The sequence below is a fragment of the Pimephales promelas genome, chromosome 5, assembly GCF_988280905.1.
Source record: "Pimephales promelas chromosome 5, fPimPro1.hap1.1, whole genome shotgun sequence".
Taxonomy (NCBI): Eukaryota; Metazoa; Chordata; class Actinopteri; order Cypriniformes; family Leuciscidae; genus Pimephales; species Pimephales promelas.
The window spans coordinates 10,171,280-10,198,353 of record NC_142773.1 but is presented as its reverse complement, the minus strand read 5'-3'; the positions used below and the strand labels follow the sequence as shown (position 1 = coordinate 10,198,353).

The following is a 27,074-nucleotide window of genomic DNA, read 5'->3' as shown; positions in this document are numbered from 1 at the left end:
AAGATGATTGAATGTTAATCCTATTATACTGGATCTTTAAGATAAAGGTCTAAAGGTCTATATTTTCGAATGAAGAAACTTTTTCTTGCTGGACTTTATTGCTGTAACTTAATCGTGTTACTTTCTACCGGGTGTCGGACGCTGTCGGTTAGATCACAACACTAGAGTCAGAGCACTATAATTGTTCTTCACGCACACAGTAACTGAAATTTAAAACCTTTAAAAGAAAAGGCTCAATAAACTATTGCATAGATAGATAATGTATAATACACTGTTCATAAATATGTATTTCCTTTGTGCTTTGAACTTTTCAATATGGACTCAATGCGCTGTAACTTCATGTGGCTTCAAGCACATCATTCTCCGCTCGGGATGCACATAAGCGCTTTGTGCTGCACCGTATTAGAGCCGTAATATCATAATGCAGTGACGTAATGACAGATTATTAATTGCCTTTCAATTATATGTTGCTGCGTCATTAAACATCTGTCCTATGCATTTCAAACAATTATAGCAGCCATGGCCATATTTTTTTATGATTTTTGTTATCTTGTTTTTCATGAATGTGTTTTTCAAAAATAAGAGCAATGTGTATTATCTATTATTAATATGGTTTATAATAGCATTTTTGTCATATATTATGACAAAGTAATCATATGATCCACCAGCGAGGAACCAGCAGAACAGAGTGAACATTCTTTCTGTTTAGTTCAATCCTACTTAATAGGAATTTATTTAAAATGCTCGCTCTACTCCACACCATTAATGTCTTGTGCGGACATCCGTATTTTGACTTTCGGTTTTAAGTAAGCGATTTAAAAGCTCCCAAGTCCCAGCGGAGTCACACGTTGATTAACCGGTGGGAATATACACAATAGGCCTACCTGATATTGAACACAAGAGGGCAGTATAGCACTACGTATGACTCAGATTATTATTTTTGAATGAATGAATTATTTTTATGAATTTTACAACAATTCTGGCTGTTTTTGAACGTAAACACAATTCTTAAATGAAAAAAAGGAAAAATTGGGGAAGTTATAATATTTGTATAATTTAATTTAGAAACAAATGATGTATAATTACATTTTTAGAAGATATGAGGCTTTTAGTGTTTGCTTTTTTGACATTACTTTAATCTTTTGCCATAGTTGCACATGTCTATTGGCTAATAAATGTGATGTATCTGTTGAGTTTCAAGCAGGTCTTCATCTGCCATGTATTTACATTATACAGATGAAGTTTGAAGCAAATCGGTTAAAAATAAGAGGTTGATTTCAAAACATTTTGAAAGTGACACACTTCCTGCTGCCAGTTGGCGGCGCTATAACTTTGACTCGAAATAGTCACATCCATGTGATCGTCCTCTTACAGCGAACACACTGATGAAGGTTCATCAAGATATGTTAATGTATGCTGAAGTTATAACACACTTCCTGTTTCACGTTTCTCGCCATAATTTCGTTTCCTCGCCACGGCCAAACCGTTTGAGATATCAAAAATCCCCTCACAAACTTTCATCCTCAATGTCTTGACTTCCTGCACACCGAGTTTGGTTGTGATTGGTAAACACATGCGTTGTAATTTGATGTATTTCTCCTAGGACAACTATTCAAACAACCCATAATTCTCAACTTCCATTTTAATTGTCGTAAAACTTAGAGCACGAAAGTTGTTTGGCCTGATGTGATCTATAATTGTACCGAGTTTCATATTAATTCACGCAAGTGTGTTTGATTTATGGACAAATGTTCGAATCCCAGTCCAGGGGGCGCTGTCGAGCCGCCCTGCCACGCCCGATGACCAGCTTCAGCCCGGCCCTGATGGCCATGGGTTCTGACCCGTGTGCAAAGTTTCAAGAGTTTTAGAGGATGTTAAGGCCCCCGAAAATGCCAGAGAAGTCGCACACAGCAAATAAAGGGTTAAAATTAACCTGACAGGCGCCCCTCCTCTCACTCACACAGAGAGACACTGAGAGACTGGCAAAATTCTAAGATTTTCTCTACATTCAAATAAAGATATCTGACTTTCTGTGGGTCCTAGCTAATGAGTGTCAATTAGAAAGTTGTCCGGCTCGAGGAGTACAATATACATACCGATTTTTGTAACTGTAGATAAAACTAACAACCCCACTTTTGTCAAAAGGTGGCGCTACTGAGCCCTCACCACGCCCGTTTCTGAAACTTTGCACGTGTCCACTGGCTAATAAATGTGATGTGTCTGTTGAGTTTCATGCAATTTCAAGCATTCTAAGGGTCTCAAAAGCATCCTAAAAGAATGGTAAAGTTTGATGCATCGCCACGGCAACAGTTTCAAAGATATCAAGAATCCATTCACAGGTCTACATCTGCCGTATGTTTACATTATACAGATGAAGTTTGAAGCAAATCGGGTAAAAATAAAAGGGTGATATCAAAGCATTTTGAAAGTGACACACTTCCTGCTGCCAGTTGGTGGCGCTATAACTTTGACTCACAATAGTCACATCCATGTGATCGTCCTCTTACAGCGAACACGCTGCTGAAGTTTCATCAAGATCAGTTAATGTATGCTGAAGTTATAACACACTTCCTGTTTCACGTTTCTCACCATAATTTCGTTTCCTCGCCACGGCCAAACCGTTCGAGATATCAAAAATCCCCTCGCAAACTTTCATCCTCAATGCCTTGACTTCATGCTGACCGAGTTTCGTGCCGTGTGTTTGAATTCTCTAGGAGGAGTATTGCACATTCCATTGCGAGCGTTTTACAAACAAACCTCAATAGCCGACTTCCTGTTGGATTGGGGTAAAAAGTAAGAGTGTGAGGTATAGATGAAACGATGAGATCAACATGTGTACCGAGTTTCATATTATTACATTCAAGCGTGTTTGATTTATGGACCAAGTTTTCGGACCCCGTTCCAGGGGGCGCTGTCTAGCCCCCCTGCCACACCCAGGTACCATCTTCAGCCCGGCTCTGATGGCTGTGGGATCTGACCTGTGTGCAAAGTTTCAAGAGTTTTCAAACCCGTTAAGGGCCCCAAAAGCCGCTAAGAGTCTCAAAATCATCAAACAAAAGAATTTTAAAGTTTGATGCGTTGCCACGGCAACAGTATCAAAGATATCAAGAATCCATTCACAGGTCCTTATCTGCTATGTATTTACATTATACAGATTAAGTTTGAAGCAAATCGGGTAAAAATAAGAGGGTGATTTCAAAGCATTTTGAAAGTGACACACTTCCTGCTGCCAGTTGGTGGCGCTATAACTTTGACTCACAATATTCACATCCATGTGATCGTCCTCTTACAGCAAACAAACTGCTGAAGTTTCATCAAGATCAGTTAATGTATGCTGAAGTTGTGACACACTTCCTGTTTCACGATTCTCGCCATAATTTCGTTTCCTCGCCACGGCCAAACCGTTCAAGATATCAAAAATCCCCTCGCAAACTTTCATCCTCAATGCCTTGACTTCATGCTGACCGAGTTTCGTGCCGTGTGTTTCAATTCTCTAGGAGAAGTACTTCAAATTCCATTGCGAGTGTTTTATGAACAACCCTAAATAACCGACTTCCTGTTGGGCTGGGGTAAAAAGTAATAGTTTGAGGTATATATGAACGATGAGATCTATATGTGCACCGAGTTTCATATTATTACATGCAAGCGTGTTTGATTTATGGACCAAGTTTTCGGACCACGTTCCAGGGGGCGCTGTCTAGCCCCCCTGCCACGCCCGGGTACCATCTTCAGCCCGGCCCTGATGGCCGCGGATTCTGACCCGTGTGCAAAGTTTCAAGAGTTTTTGAGCATGTTAAGGGCCCCAAAAGTGCCCAAATAGTCGTATAAATAATAATAATAATAATAATCGTTAGGAAAACAATAGGGCCTTCGCCCTTTCAGGGCTTGGGCCCTAAATATAGCTGCGAGCAGCGATGAAGGGCCCAAGCCGGTGGCACCGCAACCCCGGCTCCTTAGTTACCCAAAAGCACCAGGGTGGCCATGCCACTGGCTTTGGCCCTTCATCGCGGATCACAGCTATATATATATATATATATATACTGTATATATACATATATATATGAAGCCGGTGGCACCGCCACCCTGGTGCCTTTAGGTTTATTGTGCACGACATGCAAAATGTAACCCTGCTTTGACTGATGCAAGCTCTACAGCACAGTTTATAGTAAGAAAGAATATAGTAAGAAAGAAAAGTAAGCTGTTACTCTGAGATGGTTTGGGAAACAAACATTCATCATGTCGCATTGGTTTTAGTTACTTGTCGTCCTCGAACAGAGCCCTAATCTGTTTATATTTCAGTTACACATTCTACATTGATTAAAAAAGAAAAATCAAATGTGTTTTTAATTCATACAGAAATAAAATATTTATAATTCAGCTGAGAATAAAGTTAGTTCAAATTTTAAGAAAAACAAATATATGATCTGAAATATAGCACATTCATTTTTAAATTCATTCAGGTTCAATTACCAAAAATACAATCTTAATTTAATTTAAAGCAAATAATAAATCTAAAATATATGGGTTATATGCATATTTTGTAAAAAAAGAAAAAAAAAGAAAGAAAGATATATATATATCCAAAAACACAAGGCCTTAAACTTTAACAAGGGTGCAACTCTTATCACTACAACAAACATAGTCACACACACAAGTCAAGTCACTTACATTTTAGATGCAATATTGACTTTTTAGATGCAATATTGACTTTTTTCTGTTTCAGCAGAGAAAATAGTTAAACAAAGATCACAGCGACCCATCGCGCATCTCAAAGCAATGTGTTTTCTCATTACTGAATGATTCAGCATTTTGAATCCATGACTCGTTCATTAAGACGGTCATCTGGCGACACCTTATGGTGATTTAGGGTTATGTTTAAAAGTATCGTTCTTTACAGCGATTTTTAATTGACTCCTGTTAAACCAATCTCGTAACATTATTGTGTAACCGATTTAATTTGATCAGCCTTACCTAGGGTAACAGCCCTATAGTGTCTTATTATTCTAAATTATTAAATTTATTGATCAAATTTACTAATGAAAAATGAAGCATACATTTATTAAGACTAGGCTGCCCTGCAGATATTAGGCTACAATATGCAGATTTAAATATTATCAAATAATCTGTTTATTTTTAGGTTACACATTACATTGTTTAAAAAATAAAAATCAAATGTGACCCGCTCTGGCGAAATGAGTCGGAAGTTGCAACCTTCCATTTTAAGATATGGGCCGATTATGTGGAAAAACCATGAAATAACAAAAAAAAAAAAAAAAAAAATTTTTTTTTTTTTTGCTAATTTCAAAGAACAGACATTCAAAAATAATCTCACAGGGTTTCGTAGTCGAGATAATTGAGTAAAGGTATTTAAATAACGATTAAAGTTGTCAAAGCTTTAAATTAGCTGAAATAAACATTGCTCTTCTCAACTCCTCTCGTCACCTCTGAGCATTTCCCGGGTATCCCCTGAAACGTTGAACTCACTGGAGGCTTCTAACCTAAACTGCGTGAGTATATTTATCTGCAAGAAGAATATAGCCTATGTAAGGCTGTAACGATCGCGACACTCAGATCCACGAACCTGTGTCGCGGTGTGAGAAGACAGAACCACGACACCGACACGTCCCTTCAACTCCCGAAGTTATCCTTCACGTCCAGACCCAATGCTAGCTACAACATCTTTAAATTACTATTAGTATTATTTGAAGTTAACATTATAAAATACGTAGACTTACACCACAAAACTTAAATTATTACTAAATTTTTTAAAATTGGGCAATTTCAGCATTATGGAGGAGATCCAATTCCCAGATAATTAAATATTTTAATAAATTGGCCTATGTGAACCACACTGCACAAACCAAAAGTAATACTCACCGGATGAAGAAGGGTTGACTCTCTCCAGAACATAAAATCTTTATTTTATTTTCCGTGTTCGCATTTATGAGGAAAAACAATCCGAACGTGACCGTTCTCTGGAAGCAGCACTAAAACTTTCACATAGCTTAAACATGCAAGCACAAAGCCTTTCTTTAAAGTAAATTTCGTTTTAAAATAATTATCTTAATTTAAATCAATGTTTCATCAACCAATTACTAGGATTTAATAATAAGAAATAAATTGCAGACAATAGGCTAGGCCTAATCACGACGCGGAGACGCGCGGCACGTGAACTGAAGCTTGTCTCATGAACCGAAAGTCAGCATAAGGTATCCTCACAGACATATATATTGAAATGTCTACTTTTAAAGACAACCATTCAAAATGAAAGAAAACAGACTGCTCTCTGCTTATGTGGGCTAATCCGTATGAAAACTGAATTTCTCTCTGACTCCTCTTCAATCTTTCTGATTTTAGAACATTTTTGTAAAAGTGACTTTTTAATTATTTATTTCAAAAAAATTAAAATAAGTTGAGTTTCAGCCTCGTTAAATTGCATTTATATATGTTAATCTATTTGGTCAAATTAAGCTATATAAAATAAATAGTTTATCCCTTAAAATGCTATGGATTTTGAAAGATATCAAAAAAAAAAAAAAAAAAAAAAAAAAAAAACGGGCAAAAAAACTTTAAAAGCGATTTTCTTAGGTTTTCAATTGGAAAAAAAGGGCAGACGACCAGAATTCAAATCTGTATATCTTTACAACCATTCAAGGTATGACCAAGGTATCATTTGAAAGCTTACAGTGTCCTCTTTCCATTAATATCAAAATCTCAATTTTTAAATTTGGGTCACTGTGACTAATTTTGCTGGATCAGGTCGGTCACAAATGTGTTTTTTATTGTAGTATTATTTTATACAGAAATACATTATAATTATATATAATATACAAAATATAACCGTGGGCGCGATTAAACAGTGTTACAATAAAACTCAACATTGTGTTTTTTAAAAATAAATTCAAATAATACAAATCCCGAAATTGCGCTAATTTTAAAATTAAACTAAAACTCATGGCTGCACAAGCATTCATAACTGTGCGCGCCAACAGCGAGGAACCAGCAGAACAGAGTGAACGTTCATTCTGTTTAGTTCAATCCTACTTAATAGGAATTTATTTAAAATGCTTGCTCTACTCCACAACATTAATGTCTTGTGCGGACATCTGTATTTTGACTTTCGGTTTTAAGTAAGCGATTTAAAAGTTCCCGAGTCCCAGCGGAGTCACACGTTGATTAACCGGTGGGAATATACACAATAGGCCTAACTGATATTGAACACAAGAGGGCAGTATAGCACTACGTATGACTCAGATTATTTTTTCTTCTTCTGAATTTTACAACCTGGCTGTTTTTGAACGTAAACATAATTCTTAAATGAAAAAAGGGAAAAACTGCTTTAATTATAATATTTGTATAATTTAATTTAGAAACAAATGATGTATAATTACATTTTTAGAAGATATGAGGCTTTTAGTGTTTACTTTTTTGACATTACTTTAATCTTTTGCCAAAGTTGCACATGCCTACTGGCTAATAAATGTGATGTATCTGTCGAGCTATCTGTATCTATCTGTTTCAAGCAATTTCAAGCATGCTAAGAGTCCCAAAAGTATCAAAAAAGAATGTTAAAGTTTGTTTGTTGCCACAGCAACAGTATCAAAGATATCAAGAATCCATTCACAGGTCTACATCTGCTGTATTTTTACATTATACAGATGAAGTTTGAAGCAAATCGGTTAAAAATAAGAGGGTCATATCAAAGCATTTTGAAAGTGACACACTTCCTGCTGCCAGTTGGTGGCGCTATAACTTTGACTCACAATAGTCACATCCATGTAATCAGCCTCTTACAGTGAACACACTGCTGAAGTTTCATCAAGATCAGTTAATGTATGCTGAAGTTATAACACACTTCCTGTTTCACGTTTCTCGCCATAATTTTGTTTCCTCGCCACGGCCAAACCGTTCGAGATATCAAAAATCCCCTCGCAAACTTTCATCCTCAATGCCTTGACTTCATGCTGACCGAGTTTCGTGCCGTGTGTTTGAATTCTCTAGGAGGAGTATTGCACATTCCATTGCGAGCGTTTTACAAACAAACCTCAATAGCCGACTTCCTGTTTGGCTGGGGTAAAAAGTAAGAGCGTGAGGTATAGATGAAACGATGAGATCAACATGTGTACTGAGTTTCATAATATTACATGCAAGCGTGTTTGATTTATGGACCAAGTGTTCGGACCCCGTTCCAGGGGGCGCTGTCTAGCCCCCCTGCCACACCCAGGTACCATCTTCAGCCCGGCTCTGATGGCTGTGGGATCTGACCTGTGTGCAAAGTTTCAAGAGTTTTCAAACCCGTTAAGGGCCCCAAAAGCCGCTAAGAGTCTCAAAATCATAAAAAAAAGAATTTTAAAGTTTGATGCGTTGCCACGGCAACAGTATCAAAGATATCAAGAATCCATTCACAGGTCTTCATCTGCTATGTATTTACATTATACAGATTAAGTTTGAAGCACATCGGGTAAAAATAAAAGGGTGAGTTCAAAGCATTTTGAAAGTGACACACTTCCTGCTACCAGTTGGTGGCACTATAACTTTGACTCACAATAGTCACATCCATGTGATCGTCCTCTTACAGCAAACACATTGCTGAAGTTTCATCAAGATCAGTTAATGTATGCTGAAGTTATAACACACTTCCTGTTTCACGTTTCTCGCCATAATTTCGTTTCCTCGCCATGGCCAAACCGTTCGAGATATCAAAAATCCCCTCGCAAACTTTCATCCTCAATGCCTTGACTTCATGCTGACCGAGTTTCGTGCCATGTGTTTGAATTCTCTAGGAGTAGTACTTCAAATTCCATTGCGAGTGTTTTATGAACAACCCTAAATAACCGACTTCCTGTTGAGCTGGGGTAAAAAGTAATAGTATGAGGTATATATGTACGATGAGATCTATATGTGCACCGAGTTTCATATTATTACATGCAAGCGTGTTTGATTTATGGACCAAGTTTTCGGACCCCGTTCCAGGGGGCGCTGTCTAGTCCCCCTGCCACGCCCGGGTACCATCTTCAGCCCGGCCCTGATGGCCGCGGGTTCTGACCCGTGTGCTAAGTTTCAAGAGTTTTTGAGCATGTTAAGGGCCCCAAAAGTGCCCGAATAGTCGTATAAATAATAATAATAATAATAAATATAGCTGCGAGCAGCGATGGCGGGCCCAAGCCGGTGGCACCGCAACCCCGGTTCCTTTAGTTACCTAAATGCACCCGGGTGGCGGTGCCGAAGGCTTTGGCCCTTTTATGATTAAATGTTAAAACGGCTTGCCATACTCTGTCATTTCGACTAGTCACAATTATGTTACAGATATCTTAAATGATAATACAAACTATCCAAAGTGTAACGACTAGACAGAAAGACGTTGTTGATATCTACAATGTTAATTCCGGACAGGCAAACTTAGCTTTTAAATGTTAAAAGGGCTTGCCATACAGGGACGTAGGCTCAGAGAGAGGCTCACCATATTCAGACCAAAATATCTGACTTCCTCTTGGTCCGAGCTAATGACTATGTATTAGAAAGTTGTACGGCTTGAGGAGTACAATGTATATACCGATTTTTGTAACTGTAGATAAAACTAACAACCAATGTAGTAGCACTTCTCTTTTTTTGATTGGCTGATGCGTAGCAGGGTCGACTGCTGAACTCCAGGCGAGACGCGCTTGATTCTCACGTGAGAGCGGCGCGGCCAGAGAAATTGCGTATATTAAATATATTATTAATAGTTTTTCCGCATGAGAAATACAATGTGTGACGGGAGTGTGAGACAAAAGACTGAAACGAGTGACTGTCATGCTCAATGCGTGACACACTACAAAAAAATATTTCACACTGACTCCACATTTAGGGGGCCACAAGGGGGTCCAAGCTTGTTGTCGCAGGGGCACTGGCCCCCCCAGGCCCCCGCCTAGAACCGCCATTGCTCACACACACACATACACACACACTTTCTCTCTCTCTCAAGAAGCAAAAACATGACTGCTAAAGGTTGTATCAGCGATGGCGGGGTAACATCACTTAACATCACGAGTGCTATTCCCTTAGGCCACGCCCCCTTGTCTCCCCAAAGTATTATAAGCAATCATGCGCATCCCGTGTGCAGAATGATGCACTTGAAGCAACACCAAGTCACAGCACGCAACGCTTCACATTGAAAAGAACATAGCGAAGGGATGGTATCTATAATCTATGCTTAGTAGGGCTGCACGATTTGGGAAAATGTCATATTGCCATTATTGAGCCAATATTGCAATTGCGATTTGCGACTCCGATATAATAAAATGGTTTCATGAGTCCAACTTGCTTGGTTCTAAAGTAAAATGCACACACAGATTAATGTTTATTTCTCAACTCAAACTACACTCTAAAAAATGCTGGGTTGTTTTAACCCAATTTTGGGTCAAATATGGACAAACCCGAAATGTTGGGTTAAAAATGTAATGTAAAAATTTAACCCAACGGCTGGGTTAGTCCATATTTGACCCAAAGTTGGGTTAAAACAACCCAGCATTTTTTAGAGTGTAAAAACAACAACAACAATAAATGATTGATAACACCTATAATGATCAATAAACCATCAACCAAACCAACATTACAGTGATTCCATCAATTGAAAGCCATCAACTTTTTAAAAAATTATTACGCTTAAAAAAAATATATAACAGCTTTTAAATTAAGTGAACTTCAAACAATCCCCACATAAACCCATAATAAAAAACATATTTACCTGTGCCCTTCCTGTCTTAACAGGTACAGAAATTGAATAAAGTTATCAAACAGTCTGCGCTGCCTGAATCATAAATTATATATATAATAATCCTTATTAAAGCTACAAAAGTTCTTTACTCAAGATCAGTGAGTAATTTTCTAATTTCCCTTTGTTCTTTTAACTTTACTGAAAGAACGCTTTATTCGCTGCTGGCCCTTTAAGAGCACCCGTTGCCGAGACGCGGATCTCACACGCGCCTCATAGCACAACTCTTTTCATCCATAGACTTTTCTTATGTTATGAAGATACTAGACAAAATCACATTTTGGCATAATTGTGTGTGCTATTGTTCGTTCAAGCTCGAAAGAGAACTGTTTATTCTGGGCTGGCACACGGTCAGTGCATGCGCATTATGCGAGTCTCATCTATTCTAATCTAGGGCACTCACAGGCAGCTTTTCACTTCTTGTCGTGCAAAATGCGAAAAGGCATTTGAACCAATAAGAGGGGGATCTTGTAACACTAGTCAAAGGATGACAAAAAAGAAGAGATGCTGCGCTAATAGCCCTACTTTGTTTATTTCATATAAAATCGCGGCATTTTGCGTTATATAATTGCATAGGTTTGAGATCGCTATTACGACTGCGATATAATTAATCGTGCAGCACTAATGCTTAGTGTATTCTAAAGGGCAATAAACTCCACTCCAGCAAGATAGTCATTTTATGCAAATCATAGACCTTTATGCCTTATCTACAAATAAAGTATAATATTGGGAACATTGATCTTGAAGAGAGTGTCGTCGTGTTACTGTCGCAACCGAACGCGACGCGCTAATGCTGATGCATGGAGAATGTCGGACGTCACTTATAGGCTAAACTGTTTTTATAGATAAAACTATTTACATTCGGCAGTCATGAAAACAAATCTCAGATAACGGTTGACTAGGTAACAATGTGATATTTTGCGCCGGAGTTCTCCTTTAACTTACATTAGCTAGCTAACTACGAACGAGCTAACCAGATAACATTAACAAATTGACAAGCACTTACTGGGCAGAATATGGCTCTTCAAATGACGGACGAAATTGGAGGTTGTCATCTGACTGTCCGCGATCTTAACGTTGCATGTCTTGCAAAGCGCTGTTCTTTTGCCATCTTGTTGTAAGAAATTCTTGAATCCAAAAGCGACGACGACCCTCGTTATCCCTCCGGCTGACATGTTGATGTGATCTGATGTAAGTGGGCGTGGTGTGCGTGTAAGGTATGAGAGGGCATGACTGAAGATCTCTGATCCAGTCATGACAGCGCTATTCTCAGCCTGCGCTCCAGCTGGATCAACTTTATTTTTTTTTACATAATTTATATATTTTATATTCAAACTGAAAACATGATGTGATTAACACTCAAGTCATATTATTACATGCAAGTGTGTTTGATTTATGGACCAAATTTTCAGATCAAGTTTATGGACCAAGTTAATTTAATTAATAAACTAATTATATAAAACTATTAATGCACTACAATTAAACTGGTTATATGCCTTTACTTATAAAAAATAAAAAACTTATTTAAAAAAATACCAGGCTTAAGGCATTTATTTTTTATGCAGGCCATACACACAGGAGTGAAATGGTTAAGACCCCTCCCCCTACAAACACACACACATACACAGACAGGCAAAGACAGAGATGTAGGCTCAGATTAAGCAAGACCACATTCAAACAAACATATCTGACTTTCTGTGGGTCCTAGCTAATGAGTGTCAATTAGAAAGTTGTCCGGCTCGAGGAGTACAATATACATACCGATTTTTGTAACTGTAGATAAAACTAACAACCCTACTTTTGTCAAAAGGTGGCGCTACTGAGCCCTCACCACGCCCGTTTCTGAAACATTGCACGTGTCTACTGGCTAATAAATGTGATGTGTCTGTCGAGTTTCATGCAATTTGAAGCATGCTAAGGGTCTCAAAAGCATCCTAAAAGCATCCTAAAAGAAGGGTAAAGTTTGATGCGTCGCCACGGCAACAGTTTCAAAGATATCAAGAATCCATTCACAGGTCTACATCTGCCGTATGTTTACATTATACATATGAAGTTTGAAGCAAATCGGGTAAAAATAAAAGGGTGATATCAAAGCATTTTGAAAGTGACACACTTCCTGCTGCCAGTTGGTGGCGCTATAACTTTGACTCACAATAGTCACATCCATGTGATCGTCCTCTTACAGCGAACATACTGCTGAAGTTTCATCAAGATCAGTTAATGTATGCTGAAGTTATAACAAACTTCCTGTTTCACGTTTCTCGCCATGATTTCGTTTCCTCGCCACGGCCAAACCGTTCGAGATATCAAAAATCCCCACACAAGCTTTCATCCTCAATGTCTTCACTTTACGCTGACCGAGTATCGTCGAATTTGGATCAAAGCTCTAGGAGGAGTATTTCAAATAACATTGCGAGCGTTTTACAAACAAACCTCAATAGCCGACTTCCTGTTGGGCTGGGGTAAAAAGTAAAAGCGCGAGGTATAGATGAAACGATGAGATCAACATGCGTACCGAGTTTCATATTATTACATGCAAGCGTGTTTGAGTTATGGACCAAGTGTTCGGACCCCATTCCAGGGGGCGCTGACGAGCCCCCCTGCCACGCCCGGGTACCATCTTCAGCCCGGCTCTGATGGCCGCGGGTTCTGACCCGTGTGCAAAGTTTCAAGAGTTTTCGAGCATGTTAAGGGCCCCAAAAGTGCCCGAATAGTCGTAAGAAAAATAATAATAATAATAATAAATATAGCTGCGAGCAGCGATGGCGGGCCCAAGCCAGTGGCACCGCAACCCCTGGCTCCTTTAGTTACCTAAAGGCACCGGGGTGGCGGTGCCGAAGGCTTTGGCCCTTTCATGATTAAATGTTAAAACGGCTTGCCATAGTCTGTCATTTTGACTAGTCACAATTATGTTACAGATATCTTAAATGATAATACAAACTATCCAAAATGTAATTACGACTAGACAGAAAGACATTGTTGATATCTACAATGTTAATTTCCGGATAGGCAAACTTAGCTTTTAAATGTTAAAAGGGCTTGCCATACACGGACGTAGGCTCAGAGAGAGTCTCACCATATTCAAACCAAAATATCTGACTTCCTCTTGGTCTGAGCTAATGACTATGAATTAGAAAGTTGTCTGGCTTGAGGAGTACAATGTATATAACGATTTTTGTAACTGTAGATAAAAATAACAACCCCACTTTTGTCAAAAGGTGGCGCTATTTAGTCCCTGCACCATGCCCGTTTCTGAAACTTTGCACATGTCTACTGGCTAATAAATGTGATGTGTCTGTTGAGTTTCATGCAATTTCAAGCATGCTAAGAGTCTCAAAAGCATCCTAAAATAATTTCAAAGTTTGAAGCTTTGCCACGGCAACAGTTTAAAAGATATCAAGAATCCATTCACAGGTCTACATCTACCGTATGTTTACATTATACAGATGAAGTTTTTCATCTGTTTTTCATCATTATACAGATGAAGTTTTTCATCTGTTTACATTATACAGATGAAGTTTTTCATTCATATTATTACATGCAAGCGTGTTTGATTTATGGACCAAGTTTTCGGACCCCGTTCCAGGGGGCGCTGTCTAGCCCCCCTGCCACGCCTAGGTACCATCTTCAGCCCGGGCCTGATGGCTGTGGGATATGACCTGTGTGCAAAGTTTCAAGAGTTTTCAAACCCGTTAAGGGCCTCAAAAGCCATTAAGAGTCTCAAAATCATCAAAAAAAAAAAGAATTTTAAAGTTTGATGCGTTGCCACGGCAACAGTATCAAAGATATCAAGAATCCATTCACAGGTCTTCATCTGCCATGTATTTACATTATACAGATGAAGTTTGAAGCAAATCGGGTAAAAATAAGAGGTTGATTTCAAAGCATTTTGAAAGTGACACACTTCCTGCTGCCAGTTGGTGGCGCTATAACTTTGACTCGAAATAGTCACATCCATGTGATCGTCCTCTTACAGCGAACACACTGATGAAGTTTCATCAAGATATGTTAATGTATGCTGAAGTTATAACACACTTCCTGTTTCACGTTTCTCGCCATAATTTCGTTTCCTCGTCACGGCCAAACCGTTTGAGATATCAAAAATCCCCTCACAAACTTTCATCCTCAATGTCTTGACTTCTTGCACACCGAGTTTGGTTGTGATTGGTAAACACATGCGTTGTAATTTGATGTATTTCTCCTAGGACAACTATTCAAACAACCCATAATTCTCAACTTCCATTTTAATTGTCGTAAAACTTAGAGCACGAAAGTTGTTTGGCCTGATGTGATCTATAATTGTACCGAGTTTCATATTAATTCACGCAAGTGTGTTTGATTTATGAACAAATGTTCGAATCCCAGTCCAGGGGGCGCTGTCGAGCCGCCCTGCCACGCCCGATGACCAGCTTCAGCCCGGCCCTGATGGCCATGGGTTCTGACCCGTGTGCAAAGTTTCAAGAGTTTTAGAGGATGTTAAGGCCCCCGAAAATGCCAGAGAAGTCGCACACAGCAAATAAAGGGTTAAAATTAACCTGACAGGCGCCCCTCCTCTCACTCACACAGAGAGACACTGAGAGACTGGCAAAATTCTAAGATTTTCTCTACATTCAAACAAAGATATCTGACTTTCTGTGGGTCCTAGCTAATGAGTGTCAATTAGAAAGTTGTCCGGCTCGAGGAGTACAATATACATACCGATTTTTGTAACTCTAGTTAAAACTAACAACCCCACTTTTGTCAAAAGGTGGTGCTACTGAGCCCTCACCACGCCCGTTTCTGAAACTTTGCACATGTCTACTGGCTAATAAATGTGATGTGTCTGTCGAGTTTCATGCGATTTGAAGCATGCTAAGGGTCTCAAAAGCATCCTAAAAGAATGGTAAAGTTTGATGCGTTGCCACGGCAACAGTTTAAAAGATATCAAGAATCCATTCACAGGTCTACATCTGTCGTATATTTACATTATACGGATTAAGTTTGAAGCAAATCGGGTAAAAATAAAAGGGTGATTTCAAAGCATTTTGAAAGTGACACACTTCCTGCTGCCAGTTGGTGGCGCTATAACTTTGACTCACAATAGTCACATCCATGTGATCGTCCTCTTACAGCGAACACACTGCTGAAGTTTCATAAAGATCAGTTAATGTATGCTGAAGTTATAACACACTTCCTGTTTCACGTTTCTCGCCATAATTTCGTTTCCTCGCCACGGCCAAACCGTTCGAGATATCAAAAATCCCCTCGCAAACTTTCATCCTCAATGCCTTGACTTCATGCTGACCGAGTTTCGTGCCGTGTGTTTGAATTCTCTAGGAGGAGTATTGCACATTCCATTGCGAGCGTTTTACAAACAAACCTCAATAGCCAACTTCCTGTTGGGCTGGGGTAAAAAGTAATAGTTTGAGGTATATATGAACGATGAGATCAACATGTGTACCGAGTTTCATATTATTACATGCAAGCGTGTTTGAGTTATGGACCAAGTGTTCGGACCCCGTTCCAGGGGGCGCTGTCTAGCCCCCCTGCCACACCCAGGTACCATCTTCAGCCCGGCTCTGACGGCTGTGGAATCTGACCTGTGTGCAAAGTTTCAAGAGTTTTCAAACCCGTTAAGGGCCCCAAAAGCCGCTAAGAGTCTCAAAATCATCAAAAAAAAAGAATTTTAAAGTTTAATGCTCTGCCACGGCAACAGTATCAAAGATATCAAGAATCCATTCACAGGTCTTCATCTGCTATGTATTTACATTATACAGATTAAGTTTGAAGCAAATCGGGTAAAAATAAAAGGGTGATATCAAAGCATTTTGAAAGTGACACACTTCCTGCTGCCAGTTGGTGGCGCTATAACTTTGACTCACAATAGTCAAATCCATGTGATCGTCCTCTTACAGCAAACAGACTGCTGAAGTTTCATCAAGATCAGTTAATGTATGCTGAGGTTATAACACACTTCCTGTTTCACGTTTCTCGCCATGATTTCGTTTCCTCGCCACGGACAAACCGTTCGAGATATCAAAAATCCCCTCGCAAACTTTCATCCTCAATGTCTTGACTTCACGCTGACCGAGTTTCGTCGAATGTGGATCAAAGCTCTAGGAGGAGTATTTCAAATACCATTGCGAGCGTTTTACAAACAAACCTCAATAGCCGACTTCCTGTTGGGCTGGGGTAAAAAGTAAGAGCGCGAGGTATAGATGAAACGATGAGATCAACATGTGTACCGAGTTTCATATTATTACATGCAAGCGTGTTTGAGTTATGGACCGAGTGTTCGGACCCCGTTCCAGGGGGCGCTGACGAGCCCCCCTGCCACGCCCAGGTACCAGCTTCAGCCCGGCTCTGATGGCCGCGGGTTCTGACCCGTGTGCAAAGTTTCAAGAGTTTTCGAGCACGTTAAGGGCCCCAAAAGTGCCCAAAAGGTAGTAAAATAATAATTATTATAATAAATATAGCTGCGAGCAGCGATGGCGGGCCCAAGCCAGTGGCACCGCAACCCCTGGCTCCTTTAGTTACCTAAAGGCACCGGGGTGGCGGTGCCGAAGGCTTTGGCCCTTTCATGATTAAATGTTAAAACGGCTTGCCATAGTCTGTCATTTTGACTAGTCACAATTATGTTACAGATATCTTAAATGATAATACAAACTATCCAAAATGTAATTACGACTAGACAGAAAGACATTGTTGATATCTACAATGTTAATTTCCGGATAGGCGAACTTAGCTTTTAAATGTTAAAAGGGCTTGCCATACACGGACGTAGGCTCAGAGAGAGTCTCACCATATTCAAACCAAAATATCTGACTTCCTCTTGGTCTGAGCTAATGACTATGAATTAGAAAGTTGTCTGGCTTGAGGAGTACAATGTATATAACGATTTTTGTAACTGTAGATAAAAATAACAACCCCACTTTTGTCAAAAGGTGGCGCTATTTAGTCCCTGCACCATGCCCGTTTCTGAAACTTTGCACATGTCTACTGGCTAATAAATGTGATGTGTCTGTTGAGTTTCATGCAATTTCAAGCATGCTAAGAGTCTCAAAAGCATCCTAAAATAATTTCAAAGTTTGAAGCTTTGCCACGGCAACAGTTTAAAAGATATCAAGAATCCATTCTCAGGTCTACATCTACCGTATGTTTACATTATACAGATGAAGTTTTTCATCTGTTTTTCATCATTATACAGATGAAGTTTTTCATCTGTTTACATTATACAGATGAAGTTTTTCATTCATATTATTACATGCAAGCGTGTTTGATTTATGGACCAAGTTTTCGGACCCCGTTCCAGGGGGCGCTGTCTAGCCCCCCTGCCACGCCTAGGTACCATCTTCAGCCCGGGCCTGATGGCTGTGGGATATGACCTGTGTGCAAAGTTTCAAGAGTTTTCAAACCCGTTAAGGGCCTCAAAAGCCATTAAGAGTCTCAAAATCATCAAAAAAAAAAAGAATTTTAAAGTTTGATGCGTTGCCACGGCAACAGTATCAAAGATATCAAGAATCCATTCACAGGTCTTCATCTGCCATGTATTTACATTATACAGATGAAGTTTGAAGCAAATCGGGTAAAAATAAGAGGTTGATTTCAAAGCATTTTGAAAGTGACACACTTCCTGCTGCCAGTTGGTGGCGCTATAACTTTGACTCGAAATAGTCACATCCATGTGATCGTCCTCTTACAGCGAACACACTGATGAAGTTTCATCAAGATATGTTAATGTATGCTGAAGTTATAACACACTTCCTGTTTCACGTTTCTCGCCATAATTTCGTTTCCTCGTCACGGCCAAACCGTTTGAGATATCAAAAATCCCCTCACAAACTTTCATCCTCAATGTCTTGACTTCTTGCACACCGAGTTTGGTTGTGATTGGTAAACACATGCGTTGTAATTTGATGTATTTCTCCTAGGACAACTATTCAAACAACCCATAATTCTCAACTTCCATTTTAATTGTCGTAAAACTTAGAGCACGAAAGTTGTTTGGCCTGATGTGATCTATAATTGTACCGAGTTTCATATTAATTCACGCAAGTGTGTTTGATTTATGGACAAATGTTCGAATCCCAGTCCAGGGGGCGCTGTCGAGCCGCCCTGCCACGCCCGATGACCAGCTTCAGCCCGGCCCTGATGGCCATGGGTTCTGACCCGTGTGCAAAGTTTCAAGAGTTTTAGAGGATGTTAAGGCCCCCGAAAATGCCAGAGAAGTCGCACACAGCAAATAAAGGGTTAAAATTAACCTGACAGGCGCCCCTCCTCTCACTCACACAGAGAGACACTGAGAGACTGGCAAAATTCTAAGATTTTCTCTACATTCAAACAAAGATATCTGACTTTCTGTGGGTCCTAGCTAATGAGTGTCAATTAGAAAGTTGTCCGGCTCGAGGAGTACAATATACATACCGATTTTTGTAACTCTAGTTAAAACTAACAACCCCACTTTTGTCAAAAGGTGGTGCTACTGAGCCCTCACCACGCCCGTTTCTGAAACTTTGCACATGTCTACTGGCTAATAAATGTGATGTGTCTGTCGAGTTTCATGCGATTTGAAGCATGCTAAGGGTCTCAAAAGCATCCTAAAAGAATGGTAAAGTTTGATGCGTTGCCACGGCAACAGTTTAAAAGATATCAAGAATCCATTCACAGGTCTACATCTGTCGTATATTTACATTATACGGATTAAGTTTGAAGCAAATCGGGTAAAAATAAAAGGGTGATTTCAAAGCATTTTGAAAGTGACACACTTCCTGCTGCCAGTTGGTGGCGCTATAACTTTGACTCACAATAGTCACATCCATGTGATCGTCCTCTTACAGCGAACACACTGCTGAAGTTTCATAAAGATCAGTTAATGTATGCTGAAGTTATAACACACTTCCTGTTTCACGTTTCTCGCCATAATTTCGTTTCCTCGCCACGGCCAAACCGTTCGAGATATCAAAAATCCCCTCGCAAACTTTCATCCTCAATGCCTTGACTTCATGCTGACCGAGTTTCGTGCCGTGTGTTTGAATTCTCTAGGAGGAGTATTGCACATTCCATTGCGAGCGTTTTACAAACAAACCTCAATAGCCAACTTCCTGTTGGGCTGGGGTAAAAAGTAATAGTTTGAGGTATATATGAACGATGAGATCAACATGTGTACCGAGTTTCATATTATTACATGCAAGCGTGTTTGAGTTATGGACCAAGTGTTCGGACCCCGTTCCAGGGGGCGCTGTCTAGCCCCCCTGCCACACCCAGGTACCATCTTCAGCCCGGCTCTGACGGCTGTGGAATCTGACCTGTGTGCAAAGTTTCAAGAGTTTTCAAACCCGTTAAGGGCCCCAAAAGCCGCTAAGAGTCTCAAAATCATCAAAAAAAAAGAATTTTAAAGTTTAATGCTCTGCCACGGCAACAGTATCAAAGATATCAAGAATCCATTCACAGGTCTTCATCTGCTATGTATTTACATTATACAGATTAAGTTTGAAGCAAATCGGGTAAAAATAAAAGGGTGATATCAAAGCATTTTGAAAGTGACACACTTCCTGCTGCCAGTTGGTGGCGCTATAACTTTGACTCACAATAGTCAAATCCATGTGATCGTCCTCTTACAGCAAACAGACTGCTGAAGTTTCATCAAGATCAGTTAATGTATGCTGAGGTTATAACACACTTCCTGTTTCACGTTTCTCGCCATGATTTCGTTTCCTCGCCACGGACAAACCGTTCGAGATATCAAAAATCCCCTCGCAAACTTTCATCCTCAATGTCTTGACTTCACGCTGACCGAGTTTCGTCGAATGTGGATCAAAGCTCTAGGAGGAGTATTTCAAATACCATTGCGAGCGTTTTACAAACAAACCTCAATAGCCGACTTCCTGTTGGGCTGGGGTAAAAAGTAAGAGCGCGAGGTATAGATGAAACGATGAGATCAACATGTGTACCGAGTTTCATATTATTACATGCAAGCGTGTTTGAGTTATGGACCGAGTGTTCGGACCCCGTTCCAGGGGGCGCTGACGAGCCCCCCTGCCACGCCCAGGTACCAGCTTCAGCCCGGCTCTGATGGCCGCGGGTTCTGACCCGTGTGCAAAGTTTCAAGAGTTTTCGAGCACGTTAAGGGCCCCAAAAGTGCCCAAAAGGTAGTAAAATAATAATTATTATAATAATAATAGAGAAGAAAAATAATCGCAAGGAAAACAATAGGGCCTTCGCCCTTTCAGGGCTTGGGCCCTAATAATAGAGAAGAAAAATAATCGCAAGGAAAACAATAGGGCCTTCGCCCTTTCAGGGCTTGGGCCCTAATAATATAGCTGCGAGCAGCGATGGCGGGCCCAAGCCGGTGGCACCGCAACCCCGGTTCCTTTAGTTACCTAAATGCACCCGGGTGGCGGTGCCGAAGGCTTTGGCCCTTTTATGATTAAATGTTAAAACGGCTTGCCATACAGGGACGTAGGCTCAGAGAGAGGCTCACCATATTCAAACCAAAATATCTGACTTCCTCTTGGTCCGAGCTAATGACTATGTATTAGAAAGTTGTCCGGCTTGAGGAGTACAATGTATATAGCGATTTTTGTAACTGTAGATAAAACTAACAACCCCACTTTTGTCAAAAGGTGGCGCTATTTAGTCCTTGCACTATGCCCGTTTCTGAAACTTTGCACATGTCTACTGGCTAATAAATGTGATGTATCTGTTGAGTTTCAAGCAATTTCAATTTAAATTTCAATTTGACTGTTGAAAAGAAGTGCGCCGATTAGATACTCAGGATCGGTATCGGCTCTGACACTGCCATCTTTGACGAGGCTGATTCAAATTCTATATTGTGCATATATACTATTCTATGTTAGGCACAAAGGCACAAAAACTTTCTAAAGTACCATAAAGTTTTTGTGTACTGTATTATTAGTGTTCTGAAGCTATTATGTGATATAGAAATTAATATTTAAGTCATTAAATTCAAGAACACAAACTTTTCCCTCTCTGCGCCTGTCAGTCATTCACCATTCAGCATTCAAACAGCACGTCACATTCGGTTACAGTCAATGATGAAACGATCTTCAAGATGATTGAATGTTAATCCTATTATACTGGATCTTTAAGATAAAGGTCTAGAAACTTTATTGCTGTAACTTAACCGTGTTACTTTCTACCGGGTGTCGGACGCTGTCGGTTAGATCACAACACTAGAGTCAGAGCACTATAATTGTTCTTCACGCACACAGTAACTGAAATTTAAAACCTTTAAAAGAAAAGGCTCAATAAACTATTGCATAGATAGATAATGTATAATACACTGTTCATAAATATGTATTTCCTTTGTGCTTTGAACTTTTCAATACGGACTCACTGCGCTGTAACTTCATGTGGCTTCAAGCACATCATTCTCCGCTCGGGATGCACATAAGTGCTTTGTGCTGCACCGTATTGGAGCCGTAATATCATAATGCAGTGATGTAATGACAGATTATTAATTGCCTTTCAATTATATGTTGCTGCGTCATTAAACATCTGTCCTATGCATTTCAAACATTTATAGCAGCCATGGCTATATTTTTTTATGATTTTTGTTATCTTGTTTTTCATGAATGTATTTTTCAAAAATAAGAGCAATGTGTATTATCTATTATTAATATGGTTTATAATAGCATTTTTGTCATAGATTATGACAAAGTAATCATATGATCCACCAGCGAGGAACCAGCAGAACAGAGTGAACATTCATTCTGTTTAGTTCAATCCTACTTAATAGGAATTTATTTAAAATGCTCGCTCTACTCCACACCATTAATGTCTTGTGCGGACATCCGTATTTCGACTTTCGGTTTTAAGTAAGCGATTTAAAAGCTCCCAAGTCCCAGCGGAGTCACACGTTGATTAACCGGTGGGAATATACACAATAGGCCTACCTGATATTGAACACAAGAGGGCAGTATAGCACTACGTATGACTCAGATTATTATTTTTTTATGAATTTTACAACAATTCTGGCTGTTTTTGAACGTAAACATAATTCTTAAATGAAAAAAAGGAAAAATTGGGGAAGTTATAATATTTGTATAATTTAATTTAGAAACAAATGATGTATAATTACATTTTTAGAAGATATGAGGCTTTTAGTGTTTACTTTGACATTACTTTAATCTTTTGCCATAGTTGCACATGTCTACTGGCTAATAAATGTGATGTATCTGTTGAGTTTCAAGCAATTTCAAGCATGCTAAGAGTCCCAAAAGCATCAAAAAAGAATGTTAAAGTTTGATTCGTTGCCACGGCAACAGTATCAAAGATATCAAAAATTCATTTACAGGTCTACATCTGCCGTGTATTTACATTATACAGATGAAGTTTGAAGCAAATCGGTTAAAAATAAGAGAGTGGTTTCAAAGCATTTTGAAAGTGACACACTTCCTGCTGCCAGTTGGTGGCGCTATAATTTTGACTCACAATAGTCACATCCATGTGATCGGTCTCTTACAGCGAAAACACTGCTGAAGTTTCATCAAGATCAGTTAATGTATGCTGAAGTTATAACACACATCCTGTTTCATGTTTTTCGCCATAATTTCGTTTCCTCGCCACGGCCAAACCGTTCGAGATATAAAAAATCCCTTGGCACCTTTTCATCCTTAATGTCTTGACTTCACGCTGATCGAGTTTTGTCGAATTTGGTTCAGTGCTCTAGGAGCAATACTTTAAATTCCATTGCATGTGTTTTAAACACAACCCTAAATAGCCGTCTTCCTGTTGGGCTGGGGTAAAAAGTAAGAGTGTGAAGTAGGCTATATATGAAACGATGAGATCTATATGTGTACCAAGTTTCATATTATTACATGCAAGTGTGTTTGATTTATGGACCAAATTTTCAGACCAAGTTTATTTACCAAGTTAATCTGATTAATAAACTAATTATATAAAACTATTGTCAATGCACTACAATTAAACTAGTTATATGTCTTTACTTATAAAAAATAAAAATAAAAACTTATTTAAAAAATACCAGGCTTGAGAAATGTATTTTCTTTATGCAGGCCATACACACAGCAGTGAAATGGTTAAGCCCCCTCCCCCTGCACACTCACACACACACAGACAGGCAAAGACAGAGATGTAGGCTCAGATTAAGCAAGACCACATTCAAACAAACACATCTGACTTTCTGTGGGTCCTAGCTAATAAGTTTAAATTAGAAAGTTGTCCGGCTCGAGGAGTACAATATACATACCAATTTTTGTAACTCTAGTTAAAACTAACAACCCCACTTTTGTCAAAAGGTGGCGCTACTGAGCCCTCACCACGCCCGTTTCTGAAACTTTGCACATGTCTACTGGCTAATAAATGTGATGTGTCTGTCGAGTTTCGTGCATTTTGAAGCATGCTAAGGGTCTCAAAAGCATCCTAAAAGCATCCTAAAAGAAGGGTAAAGTTTGATGCGTCGCCACGGCAACAGTTTCAAAGATATCAAGAATCCATTCACAGGTCTACATCTGCCGTATGTTTACATTATACATATGAAGTTTGAAGCAAATCGGGTAAAAATAAAAGGGTGATATCAAAGCATTTTGAAAGTGACACACTTCCTGCTGCCAGTTGGTGGCGCTATAACTTTGACTCACAATAGTCACATCCATGTGATCGTCCTCTTACAGCGAACACACTGCTGAAGTTTCATCAAGATCAGTTAATGTATGCTGAAGTTATAACACACTTCCTGTTTCACGTTTCTCGCCATGATTTCGTTTCCTCGCCACGGACAAACCGTTCGAGATATAAAAAATCCCCTCGCAAACTTTCATCCTCAATGTCTTGACTTCACGCTGACCGAGTTTCGTCGAATTTGGATCAAAGCTCTAGGAGGAGTATTTGACATTCCATTGCGAGCGTTTTACAAACAAACCTCAATAGCCGACTTCCTGTTGGGCTGGGGTAAAAAGTAAGAGTGTGAGGTATAGATGAAACGATGAGATCAACATGTGTACCGAGTTTCATATTATTACATACAAGCGTGTTTGAGTTATGGACCAAGTGTTCGGACCCCGTTCCAGGGGGCGCTGACGAGCCGCCCTACCACGCCCGGGTACCAGCTTCAGCCCGGCTCTGATGGCCGCGGGTTCTGACCCGTGTGCAAAGTTTCAAGAGTTTTCGAGCACGTTAAGGGCCCCAAAAGTGCCCAAAAGGTAGTAAAATAATAATTATTATAATAATAATAGTGAAGAAAAATAATCCCAAGGAAAACAATAGGGCCTTCGCCCTTTCAGGGCTTGGGCCCTAAATAATAATAATAATAATAATCCTAAGGAAAACAATAGGGCCTTCGCCCTTTCAGGGCTTGGGCCCTAATAATAAATATAGCTGCGAGCAGCGATGGCGGGCCCAAGCCGGTGGCACCGCAACCCCGGTTCCTTTAGTTACCTAAATGCACCCGGGTGGCGGTGCCGAAGGCTTTGGCCCTTTTATGATTAAATGTTAAAACGGCTTGCCATACTCTGTCATTTCGACTAGTCACAATTATGTTACAGATATCTTAAATGATAATACAAACTATCCAAAATGTAATTACGAATAGACAGAAAGACGTTGTTGATATCTACAATGTTAATTCCGGACAGGCAAACTTAGCTTTTAAATGTTAAAAGGGCTTGCCATACAGGGACGTAGGCTCAGAGAGAGGCTCACCATATTCAAACCAAAATATCTGACTTCCTCTTGGTCCGAGCTAATGACTATGTATTAGAAAGTTGTCCGGCTTGAGGAGTACAATGTATATAGCGATTTTTGTAACTGTAGATAAAACTAACAACCCCACTTTTGTCAAAAGGTGGCGCTATTTAGTCCTTGCACTATGCCCGTTTCTGAAACTTTGCACATGTCTACTGGCTAATAAATGTGATGTATCTGTTGCGTTTCATGCAATTTCAATTTCAATTTCAATTTGACTGTTGAAAAGAAGTGCGCCGATTAGATACTCAGGATCGGTATCGGCTCTGACACTGCCATCTTTGACGAGGCTGATTCAAATTCTATATTGTGCATATATACTATTCTATGTTAGGCACAAAGGCACAAAAACTTTCTAAAGTACCATAAAGTTTTTGTGTACTGTATTATTAGTGTTCTGAAGCTATTATGTGATATAGAAATTAATATTTAAGTCATTAAATTCAAGAACACAAACTTTTCCCTCTCTGCGCCTGTCAGTCATTCACCATTCAGCATTCAAACAGCACGTCACATTCGGTTACAGTCAATGATGAAACGATCTTCAAGATGATTGAATGTTAATCCTATTATACTGGATCTTTAAGATAAAGGTCTAAAGGTCTATATTTTCGAATGAAGAAACTTTTTCTTGCTGGACTTTATTGCTGTAACTTAACCGTGTTACTTTCTACCGGGTGTCGGACGCTGTCGGTTAGATCACAACACTAGAGTCAGAGCACTATAATTGTTCTTCACGCACACAGTAACTGAAATTTAAAACCTTTAAAAGAAAAGGCTCAATAAACTATTGCATAGATAGATAATGTATAATACACTGTTCATAAATATGTATTTCCTTTGTGCTTTGAACTTTTCAATACGGACTCACTGCGCTGTAACTTCATGTGGCTTCAAGCACATCATTCTCAGCTCGGGATGCACATAAGTGCTTTGTGCTGCACCGTATTGGAGCCGTAATATCATAATGCAGTGATGTAATGACAGATTATTAATTGCCTTTCAATTATATGTTGCTGCGTCATTAAACATCTGTCCTATGCATTTCAAACATTTATAGCATCCATGGCTATATTTTTTTATGATTTTTGTTATCTTGTTTTTCATGAATGTATTTTTCAAAAATAAGAGCAATGTGTATTATCTATTATTAATATGGTTTATAATAGCATTTTTGTCATAGATTATGACAAAGTAATCATATGATCCACCAGCGAGGAACCAGCAGAACAGAGTGAACATTCATTCTGTTTAGTTCAATCCTACTTAATAGGAATTTATTTAAAATGCTCGCTCTACTCCACACCATTAATGTCTTGTGCGGACATCCGTATTTCGACTTTCGGTTTTAAGTAAGCGATTTAAAAGCTCCCAAGTCCCAGCGGAGTCACACGTTGATTAACCGGTGGGAATATACACAATAGGCCTACCTGATATTGAACACAAGAGGGCAGTATAGCACTACGTATGACTCAGATTATTATTTTTTTATGAATTTTACAACAATTCTGGCTGTTTTTGAACGTAAACATAATTCTTAAATGAAAAAAAGGAAAAATTGGGGAAGTTATAATATTTGTATAATTTAATTTAGAAACAAATGATGTATAATTACATT

The 27,074-nt window shown here is 39.3% G+C and overlaps 1 protein-coding gene across 1 annotated transcript in view; it reads left to right on the top strand.

The window, feature by feature from the left end:
* snap47 (synaptosome associated protein 47) overlaps window positions 1-27,074 on the top strand; it is a 253,313-nt gene that overhangs the window by 198,089 nt on the left and 28,150 nt on the right. The gene's annotated exons all lie outside the window — the stretch shown is intronic.